The sequence below is a fragment of the Lynx canadensis genome, chromosome B4 (genome assembly GCF_007474595.2).
Source record: "Lynx canadensis isolate LIC74 chromosome B4, mLynCan4.pri.v2, whole genome shotgun sequence".
NCBI lineage: Eukaryota > Metazoa > Chordata > Mammalia > Carnivora > Felidae > Lynx > Lynx canadensis.
The window spans coordinates 26,542,350-26,550,877 of NC_044309.1; the positions used below are offsets into that span (position 1 = coordinate 26,542,350).

An 8,528-nucleotide genomic window follows, 5' to 3' on the forward strand; every position below is an offset into this window, starting at 1 on the left:
GCGTGTGGTCCTGGAGCCTGGACCTCCCGTACCTGGTGTGAAGGGGGTTGATGTGTCATTTACTCAGGTCTGCAGGAGTCTGAGTCCGTTGGCAATGTGAAAACCCTATTCAGATGTCTGGAGTCTGGCCATTGCTGTTCACACAGCTGGTTCCCCTGGCTGAGATCTGAATCGGTGGTGGAGAGAGGCTTAAGGGGGATGACTCAGCAGAGGCTGATGGTAAACTAAGAAAATTCCATCTGAGTACCTCCATAAGGAAAGTGTCAGCTCGCCTGGGAAGACAGTTATCCAAAGGAATAGCTCACTTCTCATGACCCACCCCCTCCCTTCATGGGTTGATCTTTAGGCACTTGTCTGGGCACAAGGGGTGGGGTTGCTAAATAAGACAGATTCTCTCTTCACAAGAAATATACAATCTAAATCTAGAAGGGCACAGCAAGGCACGCCAATGAGTGATTCAGATTGAATGGGATGACTGTCTCAGGAGGCACAAAATAAGCCTTCAAGGGTTTTGAAGAAAAAGAAATGGGCATTCATTGAGCACCTATTTTGGGGTGGACACTGTGCTGTGATGTGTAGTTTCAGACTTCAGCCCTTGCTCAGCTCTGGTGGCTTCTTCAGGAACCTTATCACCATTACAGAGCAAACCGAGGGGACAAGATACTCTTGTTTCTCATTAGTCTGTCCCATGACTAGGTCTTTATGTTATTTTTCAGGGGACTGAATGTGAACTTTGGAACGTATTATTAAAAATCCCCATGGGGCGCCTGGGTGGCTCAGTCGGTTAAGCGTCCGACTTTGGCTCAGGTCATGATCTCACGATCCGTGAGTTCGAGCCCCACGTCGGGCTCTGTGCTGACAGCTCGGAGCCTGGAGCCTGCTTCAGATTCTGTGTCTCCCTCTCTCTCGGACCCTCCCCCATTCATGCTCTGTCTCTCTCTGTCTCAAAAATAAATAAACATTAAAAAAATTTTTTTAAAAAACCTTAAAAAAAATCCCCATACATTTTTGTAGTTATGGCCTTTTATGTTTTACTGCGGATGACTTTCACTTGTGTATCTAATGAGATGGGGAGATAATCTGTAAAAAAAAATGTTAGAAATGAAAGAAAAACGATAGGCGAACAACAACAACAAAACGTTGGTTGAGCCTTTCTTTTTCCCCCTTTCATCTCCGGTTGCCTTATCGTTTCAGATTTAGAGAAGTCCAAACCACGATGCAGACTTATTGCGACTGATAGAGAATTTTCTAGTGCAACCTAAAGGGGCAATGCTGTAAACCCTGATACCAAAATCTTTAAGCCTAACTGAAAGGAGAACTGAATAATCGTCAGTTGGATCAGAGCAGAGACCTAAAAGTGGTTCTGCACCTTGGCTGCTTTAAAAAATGCAGGTGCACCTGGCCATACCTCCAGCCAATTAGATGAAACCTTGTCATGGTGGGATCCAGGCTTCAGTATTTTTATTTTACTTTTTTATTAAGTTTATTTATTTTGAGAGAGAGAGAGAGAGAGAGAGAGAGATTGAAAACACATGCATGCTGATAGGGGAGGGGCAGAGGGAGAGAGAAAGAGAATCCCAAGCAGGTTCCACACTCAGCACAAAGCCCAGCGTGGGGGTCCATCTTGCAAACGGTGAGATCATGACCTGAGCTGAAATCGAGAGTTTGGCACTTAACCAACTGAGCTACCCAAGTGCCCCAGACTTCAGTATTTTTTAAAGCTCCAGATGATTCAAAGGTGCCATCGGTGTTAATAAATACTTCCACACAAGAGATATTTAAATCTAACCTGCTGGTTGATGAACTCACAAGCGTAGGTCGTGTGCTACGTGATGGGAGAGTCATTCGCTAACACCACAAGGGTCTCTGGCCCAACGCGTGGGGTTTGAGAGTAGTTCTTGCCACAAGTATAATTCAAGTGTGTCAGAGCTTTAAGGAGAAATGAAAACGTTTTGAAAAATGGTCAATGTTTTCCTCTGTTTTTCTGCATATTTCCTAACTGCTCGGGCCTCTTAGGCATCACCGGGCCCTTCTGCTTTCAGAGCAACTTGATGAATCCTGTGTAAGATCCCAAGAAGGGAGCTCACCCAGTGGCCTTCATGAGGTGGATTCAGGGGAGGCTGCGGCCACGAAGAATTCCAGGGCGAGTGGCCTGCTCTGGCTCCTGAGTTCTTTGCTACTCAGCCTGAAGTCGCACTTGGGTCTGAAGGCGTGTGGGTGCCCTCGGTGCCTATTCAGCGGGTTCCCTACTGAGGACGGGAGCCCTCAGCCTGCCACTGAAGACTGGTCTGCAGCGCCCACCACTGGGGGCCACTGAATGGGCACGATCAACCACGGAGGGATCTTAAAGAGCTGCTCCTCCCCAAAGGCAAAAAAAAAAAAAAAAAAAAAAAAAAAAAAGGAAATAAGGTTGCCTGAAAAGGAACAGTTCCTGAAACAAAACAAATTTAATCTGCATGCGAATCCCCCAGATGTTGCTAAAATGCAGATTCTAATTCAGCATTTGGGGGTGGAGATGAGGCCTGGGCTTCTGCCTTTCTGCCAGACCCCATGGGTTTGGAGAACACTAAGAGATTTCTAACAAAGCCCTGGCGCTGTTGGTTCCTAGACCACACTTTGAAGGGCCACGGTGTAAGTGAAGCGTTTCCCAGAGTGAGTGCAGATCCCCGAGTCCGAGTCATTGGGGTGGAGACGCTTGCTCTAAAGCAGTTACCTGTGCCCCACCCCCAACCTTCTTAACTAGGCTCTCTGGGGGGTGAACTAAGACTAACCGCCTGGGGAATTTTTGTTTTGTTCTTTGAATGCTCAGGTTCATGTCCAATAATCTCATCTTGCCCCTTTCCAGATTGTAACTTAATTGATTTAGGGTGGGGCCTAGGCACTTTTAGCTCGTCAAGGCACCTAGTGTGCAATCAGAACATGAGAAACCCCTAGAAAGACTCAAAAATCTCCCAGCGTCTGTGTGCCACCCTCAGAGACTGGGATTTCACGGGCCTTGGGTGTGGCCTAGGTACTGGAACAGTGTCCCAGGTGATTCCTAAGGTGCAGACAAGCTTGGGAGCCACTGGGTTAGCGTGTCCCTATGTGAGCACATCATCCAGGCAGTTCTTAATGCATGTTAAAGCTTGAGAGCCTCTGATCTGGAAGGAAAGTCAAAGACAACTCTTTTGTTAGCATAAAGGGTAACTGTCTGCAAGGACTCTGGTTATAAGTCTAGGAGCCGTCTTAGAGCTATGACTAAAACTTCAGACATGTGTTTGATTCACTGGGTGTAGGAGGATGTGGGTAAGCAAAGGAAAGACAAGGTAGAAAGAGAAACGATACACACGCTCTAACTCTTCCAAAGGGTCTTACTCCAATCTGCTTGCACGGCACAGCTGTTGGATTGCTAGGCCTTATGGATACAACAGAAGACTAATACAGAAAGTTTCTGATTGTAAATACGTGCTATTATTCCTTTATGAGTTACCTTTTCGATCATCAGACTGGTTACGTGTCTTTGTTTTAGGGGAGCGTTCTGTGCTCAGAGGAGAAAAACAAGCCCGTAAAAGCTGGTGGACATCTATTGTTTCCGACTGCCCAGCAGACCTTGTGTACTTCTAGAAAAACAGTCCGTTTTTTGAGCTAATGATTTTGCTTGGGGGTTAAAATGTTACACTTGAGTTATATGTCCAGCCTTGTGTCATAGAGCCTGAGCTCATTCGTTCCTCAACACCAGATCTCAGCCAAGCCACCTAGAGGGCTTCTCTAGGATTTCTCAAATCAGAGTTGGTTTCTCTCTGGTTGTAAAGTGACATGCCGTGGGCACCCGTGGCGTGGAGGGGAACTTGCCTGCAGTGGGAAAGAATTAGGCCAACCCAGTGACAGAAGCCAGAGGAGCCTGGGAAGGGAGACACCCTAGTTCCCATCCCTGAGGTCCCTGCAGACACCTGCTTATGTCGTCTTATCTTCGGTTCTGTGAGCTGTCCTGCTACCATTTCAATAAATCGCCTTTTTTTTGCTTAAGAGGATTTGAACAAAGTGTCTGTCACTTACAAGCCAAAGAGTCATGCCCGGTTCAATATGGCACCATTCCCTTAGTATATTGCTCCGGCCGTTCAGGAGGAAGCACCGACCTCCTAAAGTTAGCCTTTAACAAAATCGTAAGTCTTGATTACTGAAAATACGGAGCCAGGACATCGCAGGGCACAGGATTGTTTTTCTGTTTTGTTTTGTTTTGTTTTTCCCATCAGAGATGGAAAAAGAGCCAAGTGGCTAGAAGCAAAAGAGAGACTCTCAAAGTGTTGAGGAAGGAGAAGAAACCTTTGTGCAGATACCAACGGGGGAGAAGGAAGTCTGTGGGTTTTCTGCGATGCCTACCAGAGCCATCAGGTCACACAACGTGAGATCAGAATTATTAAACAAGTGTCCCTTGTACACCTTGCCACAGGCAAGGATTCGGCTGGGCTTTCAAGGCCATAAGCACCGATATGTATCCCACACTTGAAAATTTACAAAGTGTTTTCGGAAATATGCCATTTTCCAGATGAGGACAAGTGCTCAGCAAGAGACTAAGGCTCCCCCAAGATCCCAGCTCCAGAGAATTGGAAGCAAGACTCATATCCAGGATTTGCTGGGCCCAACCCTGTGGTCTTTATCAATGCACCACTGTATCTGCCTCCGAGGAATAGATGACATCAGTGGGTAGACATCAGCAATTCAATCCACTAGGGAGACCTCTCCAGGAAAATGTTTCTCCAGTGTCGTAATGCACGCCAGTAAGAAAATAGGAATTCCTGCCACTCTTGAGTGACAGATGTGTGTTAGATAGCAGAAGTGGGCAGCGACTGTGATAGGAATCTCTGAATGAGCGTTTGTCTCAACAGATCAGTTCAACTGAATTATGCAAAGGCAGCTTTACAACCAGAAAGACCACAAGAGGAGGAAATCAGGCATCTGGATCCCAATCCAGTGCCATTAGATGCGTGTACAAACCGCAGACAAGCTTTTTAACCTTCCCGGGCCTCAGTTTCTTCATCTGTAAAATGAATGGGTTGGACTTGATGATCTCTGAGGGCTCTTTCAGCCCTATAATTCTATGTTATTGGCTAGAATGCTCGTAGCAAATATGTTACACTGCGGTTTATAGCACACTATAATTACAGGGTTCAGAGTAGGAGAGAACACCGAATCCTAAATCAGCTCAACGTCTAATTCCTGTTCAGTCACGTCAGGCCAGATTGTTTTTATCTACATGAAATGAAATTTACGGCACTGCCTGCTTTTAGGGGGGGAGGTGAGGAAGCTCCAGGAAACCTGTCCAGGTGAAGAAGTCCAGAAAGCTATAAATAATAATGAGACTAAGCACCAACTGGGACACCTTCTACTTTTTTCAAGGCATGCTCACAGTAAATCCATAAGATAGATGGCCAGTGGTTGCTTTTTCTTTTCTTTCTTTCTTCTTTCTTTCTTTCTTTTCTTCTTTCTTTCTTTCTTTCTTTCGTTCTTTTCTCTCTTCTTTTTCTTTCTTTCTTTTCTCTCTTTCATTTCTTTCTTTCTTTACTTTCTTTCTCTCTTTCTTTCATTTCTTTCTTCCTTCTTTCTTTCTTTTCTTTCTTTCTTTCTTTCTTTCTTTTCTTTCTCTCTTTCTTTTCTTTCTTTCTTTCTTTCTCTCTTTCTTTTCTTTCTCTCTTTCTTTTCTTTCTTTCTTTCTTTCTTTCTTTCTTTCTTTCATTACCTTTGTCAGATGGGGAAAGTGAGGCACAGGCTGGTTTTTATGATTTGACCAAGATCTCCTTATGACAGAGCCAGGACTAAGACCCAGATTTCTTGACCCCAATTCTAGAATTCCTTCCAACAGTCAGTGTTTCCTTCAGAGAGTCAGGTATCATTATGTTCTCATTAGCAAAATACTCCTTCCTGATGACAAGGAAAGTTGCTGGCAAGCATCACTTCTGTTGACAGGTGTTGGAGAGAGATGTGTCATGGGGGGGTGCGAGGGCCACTTTTGAATGTTTTTTCTCACTTTTTCAATATCTACAGAGGCAAATATCGATGCACGTTAGGGTCTTTGGCTCATGAGCTGAAATAAAAGGAGAACTCTAAGCTCATTTCAATAGACCTATCATTATTTCAAACTGTATCCAGCCAAACAGAAATGGGGTTTTTAGGATGTCGTCATCTGTTCTATCCCCTCATTACAAGGCTTGGTTGGAGCTCTTGCTGACTCTTTCATCTGAGCCCGTTTGTAATTTCGCTTTACATGACTCATCTTAAACTTTATTATCACATTCATTTAATAACGCTGGTTGACAACACTTTAAATGGTTGGCTTCCCATGATACAAGGCAATTACTTTTTATATTGGATCTTTAATACAAAGTATTGAGACAAACTCTTTAAATATCAAAACAAAGAGGTAATGGTTTGGGGGCTACGGGAATTGGGTCCAGACAATATCAGAAAATCAAAATACAGAAACAAGGGAAAGAGAGACAGAGTAGGATGAACGTTGATAAGCATAGGGAAGAGATTGTGACCAAGGTGGTCTCGGCATTTCTTTCTAGAAGCTTGGAAATGTGGAATGGTCTGGTGGTTTTTATGATGAGGTAGGCACTGTATTTCAGGTTTATTTCTCCTTCTATATTTCTGGAAAAAGGATTTAAAAATGACAAGATCTAGCTTCCAAGGATTTTAATAAAAGGGACCCATAAAGGACAAAGAGGAGGGATGATAAATCATCCTGAGTAGAGGGGGATTTAAAAAGATGGGTTCAAAGCCTAATCCAGACAGAACTGAGTTCTTATTGCCTCGGGGTGTGTGGGTGGTGGTGGAGGGCTTTACTGAGAGGCCGGGGTGGATGGCAAAGTGCAGAGGTGGAGGCAGATAGAGGCATGCAGGGCGGTAATGACACCAAACAGACTAAAAGGCATTTTTTCTAACCCCAGAGATTTCCAACAAGGAAGGGAAGAAGTCAGGGAAGTTTGTAGAAGAAGGAGATTTCGCTCCAGACTCTAGAAGAGATCTGTTGTCCCAGCAATGGTCGGTGGTATTGGCAGGGTTCAGTGCAAAACTGTGGCCGAAACCATTTGTCCTTCCAACTACATCCCTACTCCACTGACTTTCAGTAACCCTTGCCCTTCTCCTTTGAACTTAGAGTGCCCATGAACTTTCTCAGGTCAAGGGTGATCCCATGAGTTCTACAGTTTCATTACAAGATTTGATTTGAACCCTCTCTAGTTTTCCCATCTGCTTCCCATCTGATTCATTGCCGGTCATTTTAATTTAATTTCACTTTTTAAAAAAAATTTAAAAATGTTTATTCATTTTTGAGAGACAGAGAGAGAGTATGGGGGGGGGAGGGGAGGAGAGAGGGAGACACAGAATCTGAAGCAGGCTTCCAAGCTGTCAGCATAGAGCCCAACATGGGGCTCAATCCCATGAACCGTGAGATCATAACCTGAGCCGAAACCAAGAGTCTGATGCTCAACCAACTGAGCCATCCAGGCGCCTCTTTAATTTTAAACGCAAGAGAATGCAGTCCCTCACCCACGGGTATTTGCACTTTAATTTCACAGCTAGGGACAGCGGGCAAAAGCTGTGTCTCTTGGACTGTCCCAGAGTCCCTTAAATGATGCGAGCTAGTTGATGACCTGTTCTACCTGGAGTAAGGATGTTACATAGCTCAGTTGCTTAAAAGTGCCGTACCTGCCTCCTCCAACAGCTCTAGCTGCCCTGTCACACTGTCTTTATTTGAAGACAAAGTTCCAACCACTCACTGACTCAGCCTCACACTTTGCTGTGTCCTCACCTGGACCCTTCCTGACTTTCCCAACATTGACTTGGCTACTTGCATTTGACTCTGTTCTTGTCCTGCCTGTCCAACCTCACTTTGCAGCCTTCCTGGCCAGGACTTTGACTTCCTCTAAGCCTCATCTTCCTCCCATCCCAGCAGGGACTTTGCCAGCCTGTGACGATGTCCCCTCCCTGCCTACTTGGACTCCAGGGGTTTCCTACCACCGGGACTCCACTCTGTGGGCAGTGCTCAGACTGCAGAGGGCCAGGTATGCCCCAGCCTGTTTCATCAGAGCAATTTCACAAACCTCAGTTAATTTATGAGCTGGAGCAGTGGTTTTTGGAAAAGTTTTTTGAGCCCTAGGATCCTCTCTTCAAATGAAGTCTAAAGTGGAAGTCCTCATGTGTAAACCAGAGAGGGCTGATCTACCATACTTAAAATGAAGAGTCGAGTCTCCCCTGCTTACCCCTCTCACTGCCCCTCCCTCCCCCATAGCATGAGAAACATGGCTTTGAAGCCCTTGAACCAGAGGACTCGCAGCTCTTTTATCCCGATCACACTGTCCTTGCCCAATCCCACCCACACTCGTGAATCAGCTGCCAGCTTGTACTGGTGAATCTAAATCACTGTCTCCTGATTTACCCTCACCTCTGGTGGCATGGTTCCACTTCCTCACTAGACTTTACCCCACGGAGGCCCGTAGGTTCCCCAAAGTGTCTGGAATATCACCCAGTTATCTTTCCTGCCGTGCCCA

General features: G+C 45.3%; 1 non-coding gene across 1 annotated transcript; it reads left to right on the forward strand.

Annotated features, from left to right (window-relative positions):
• Positions 1–1,760: 1,760 nt before the first annotated feature.
• On the forward strand, positions 1,761–1,909 carry LOC115519589. Its single transcript, XR_003970586.1, has one exon. It is a non-coding gene; the product is annotated as a small nucleolar RNA SNORA62/SNORA6 family (small nucleolar RNA).
• Positions 1,910–8,528: the final 6,619 nt, after the last annotated feature.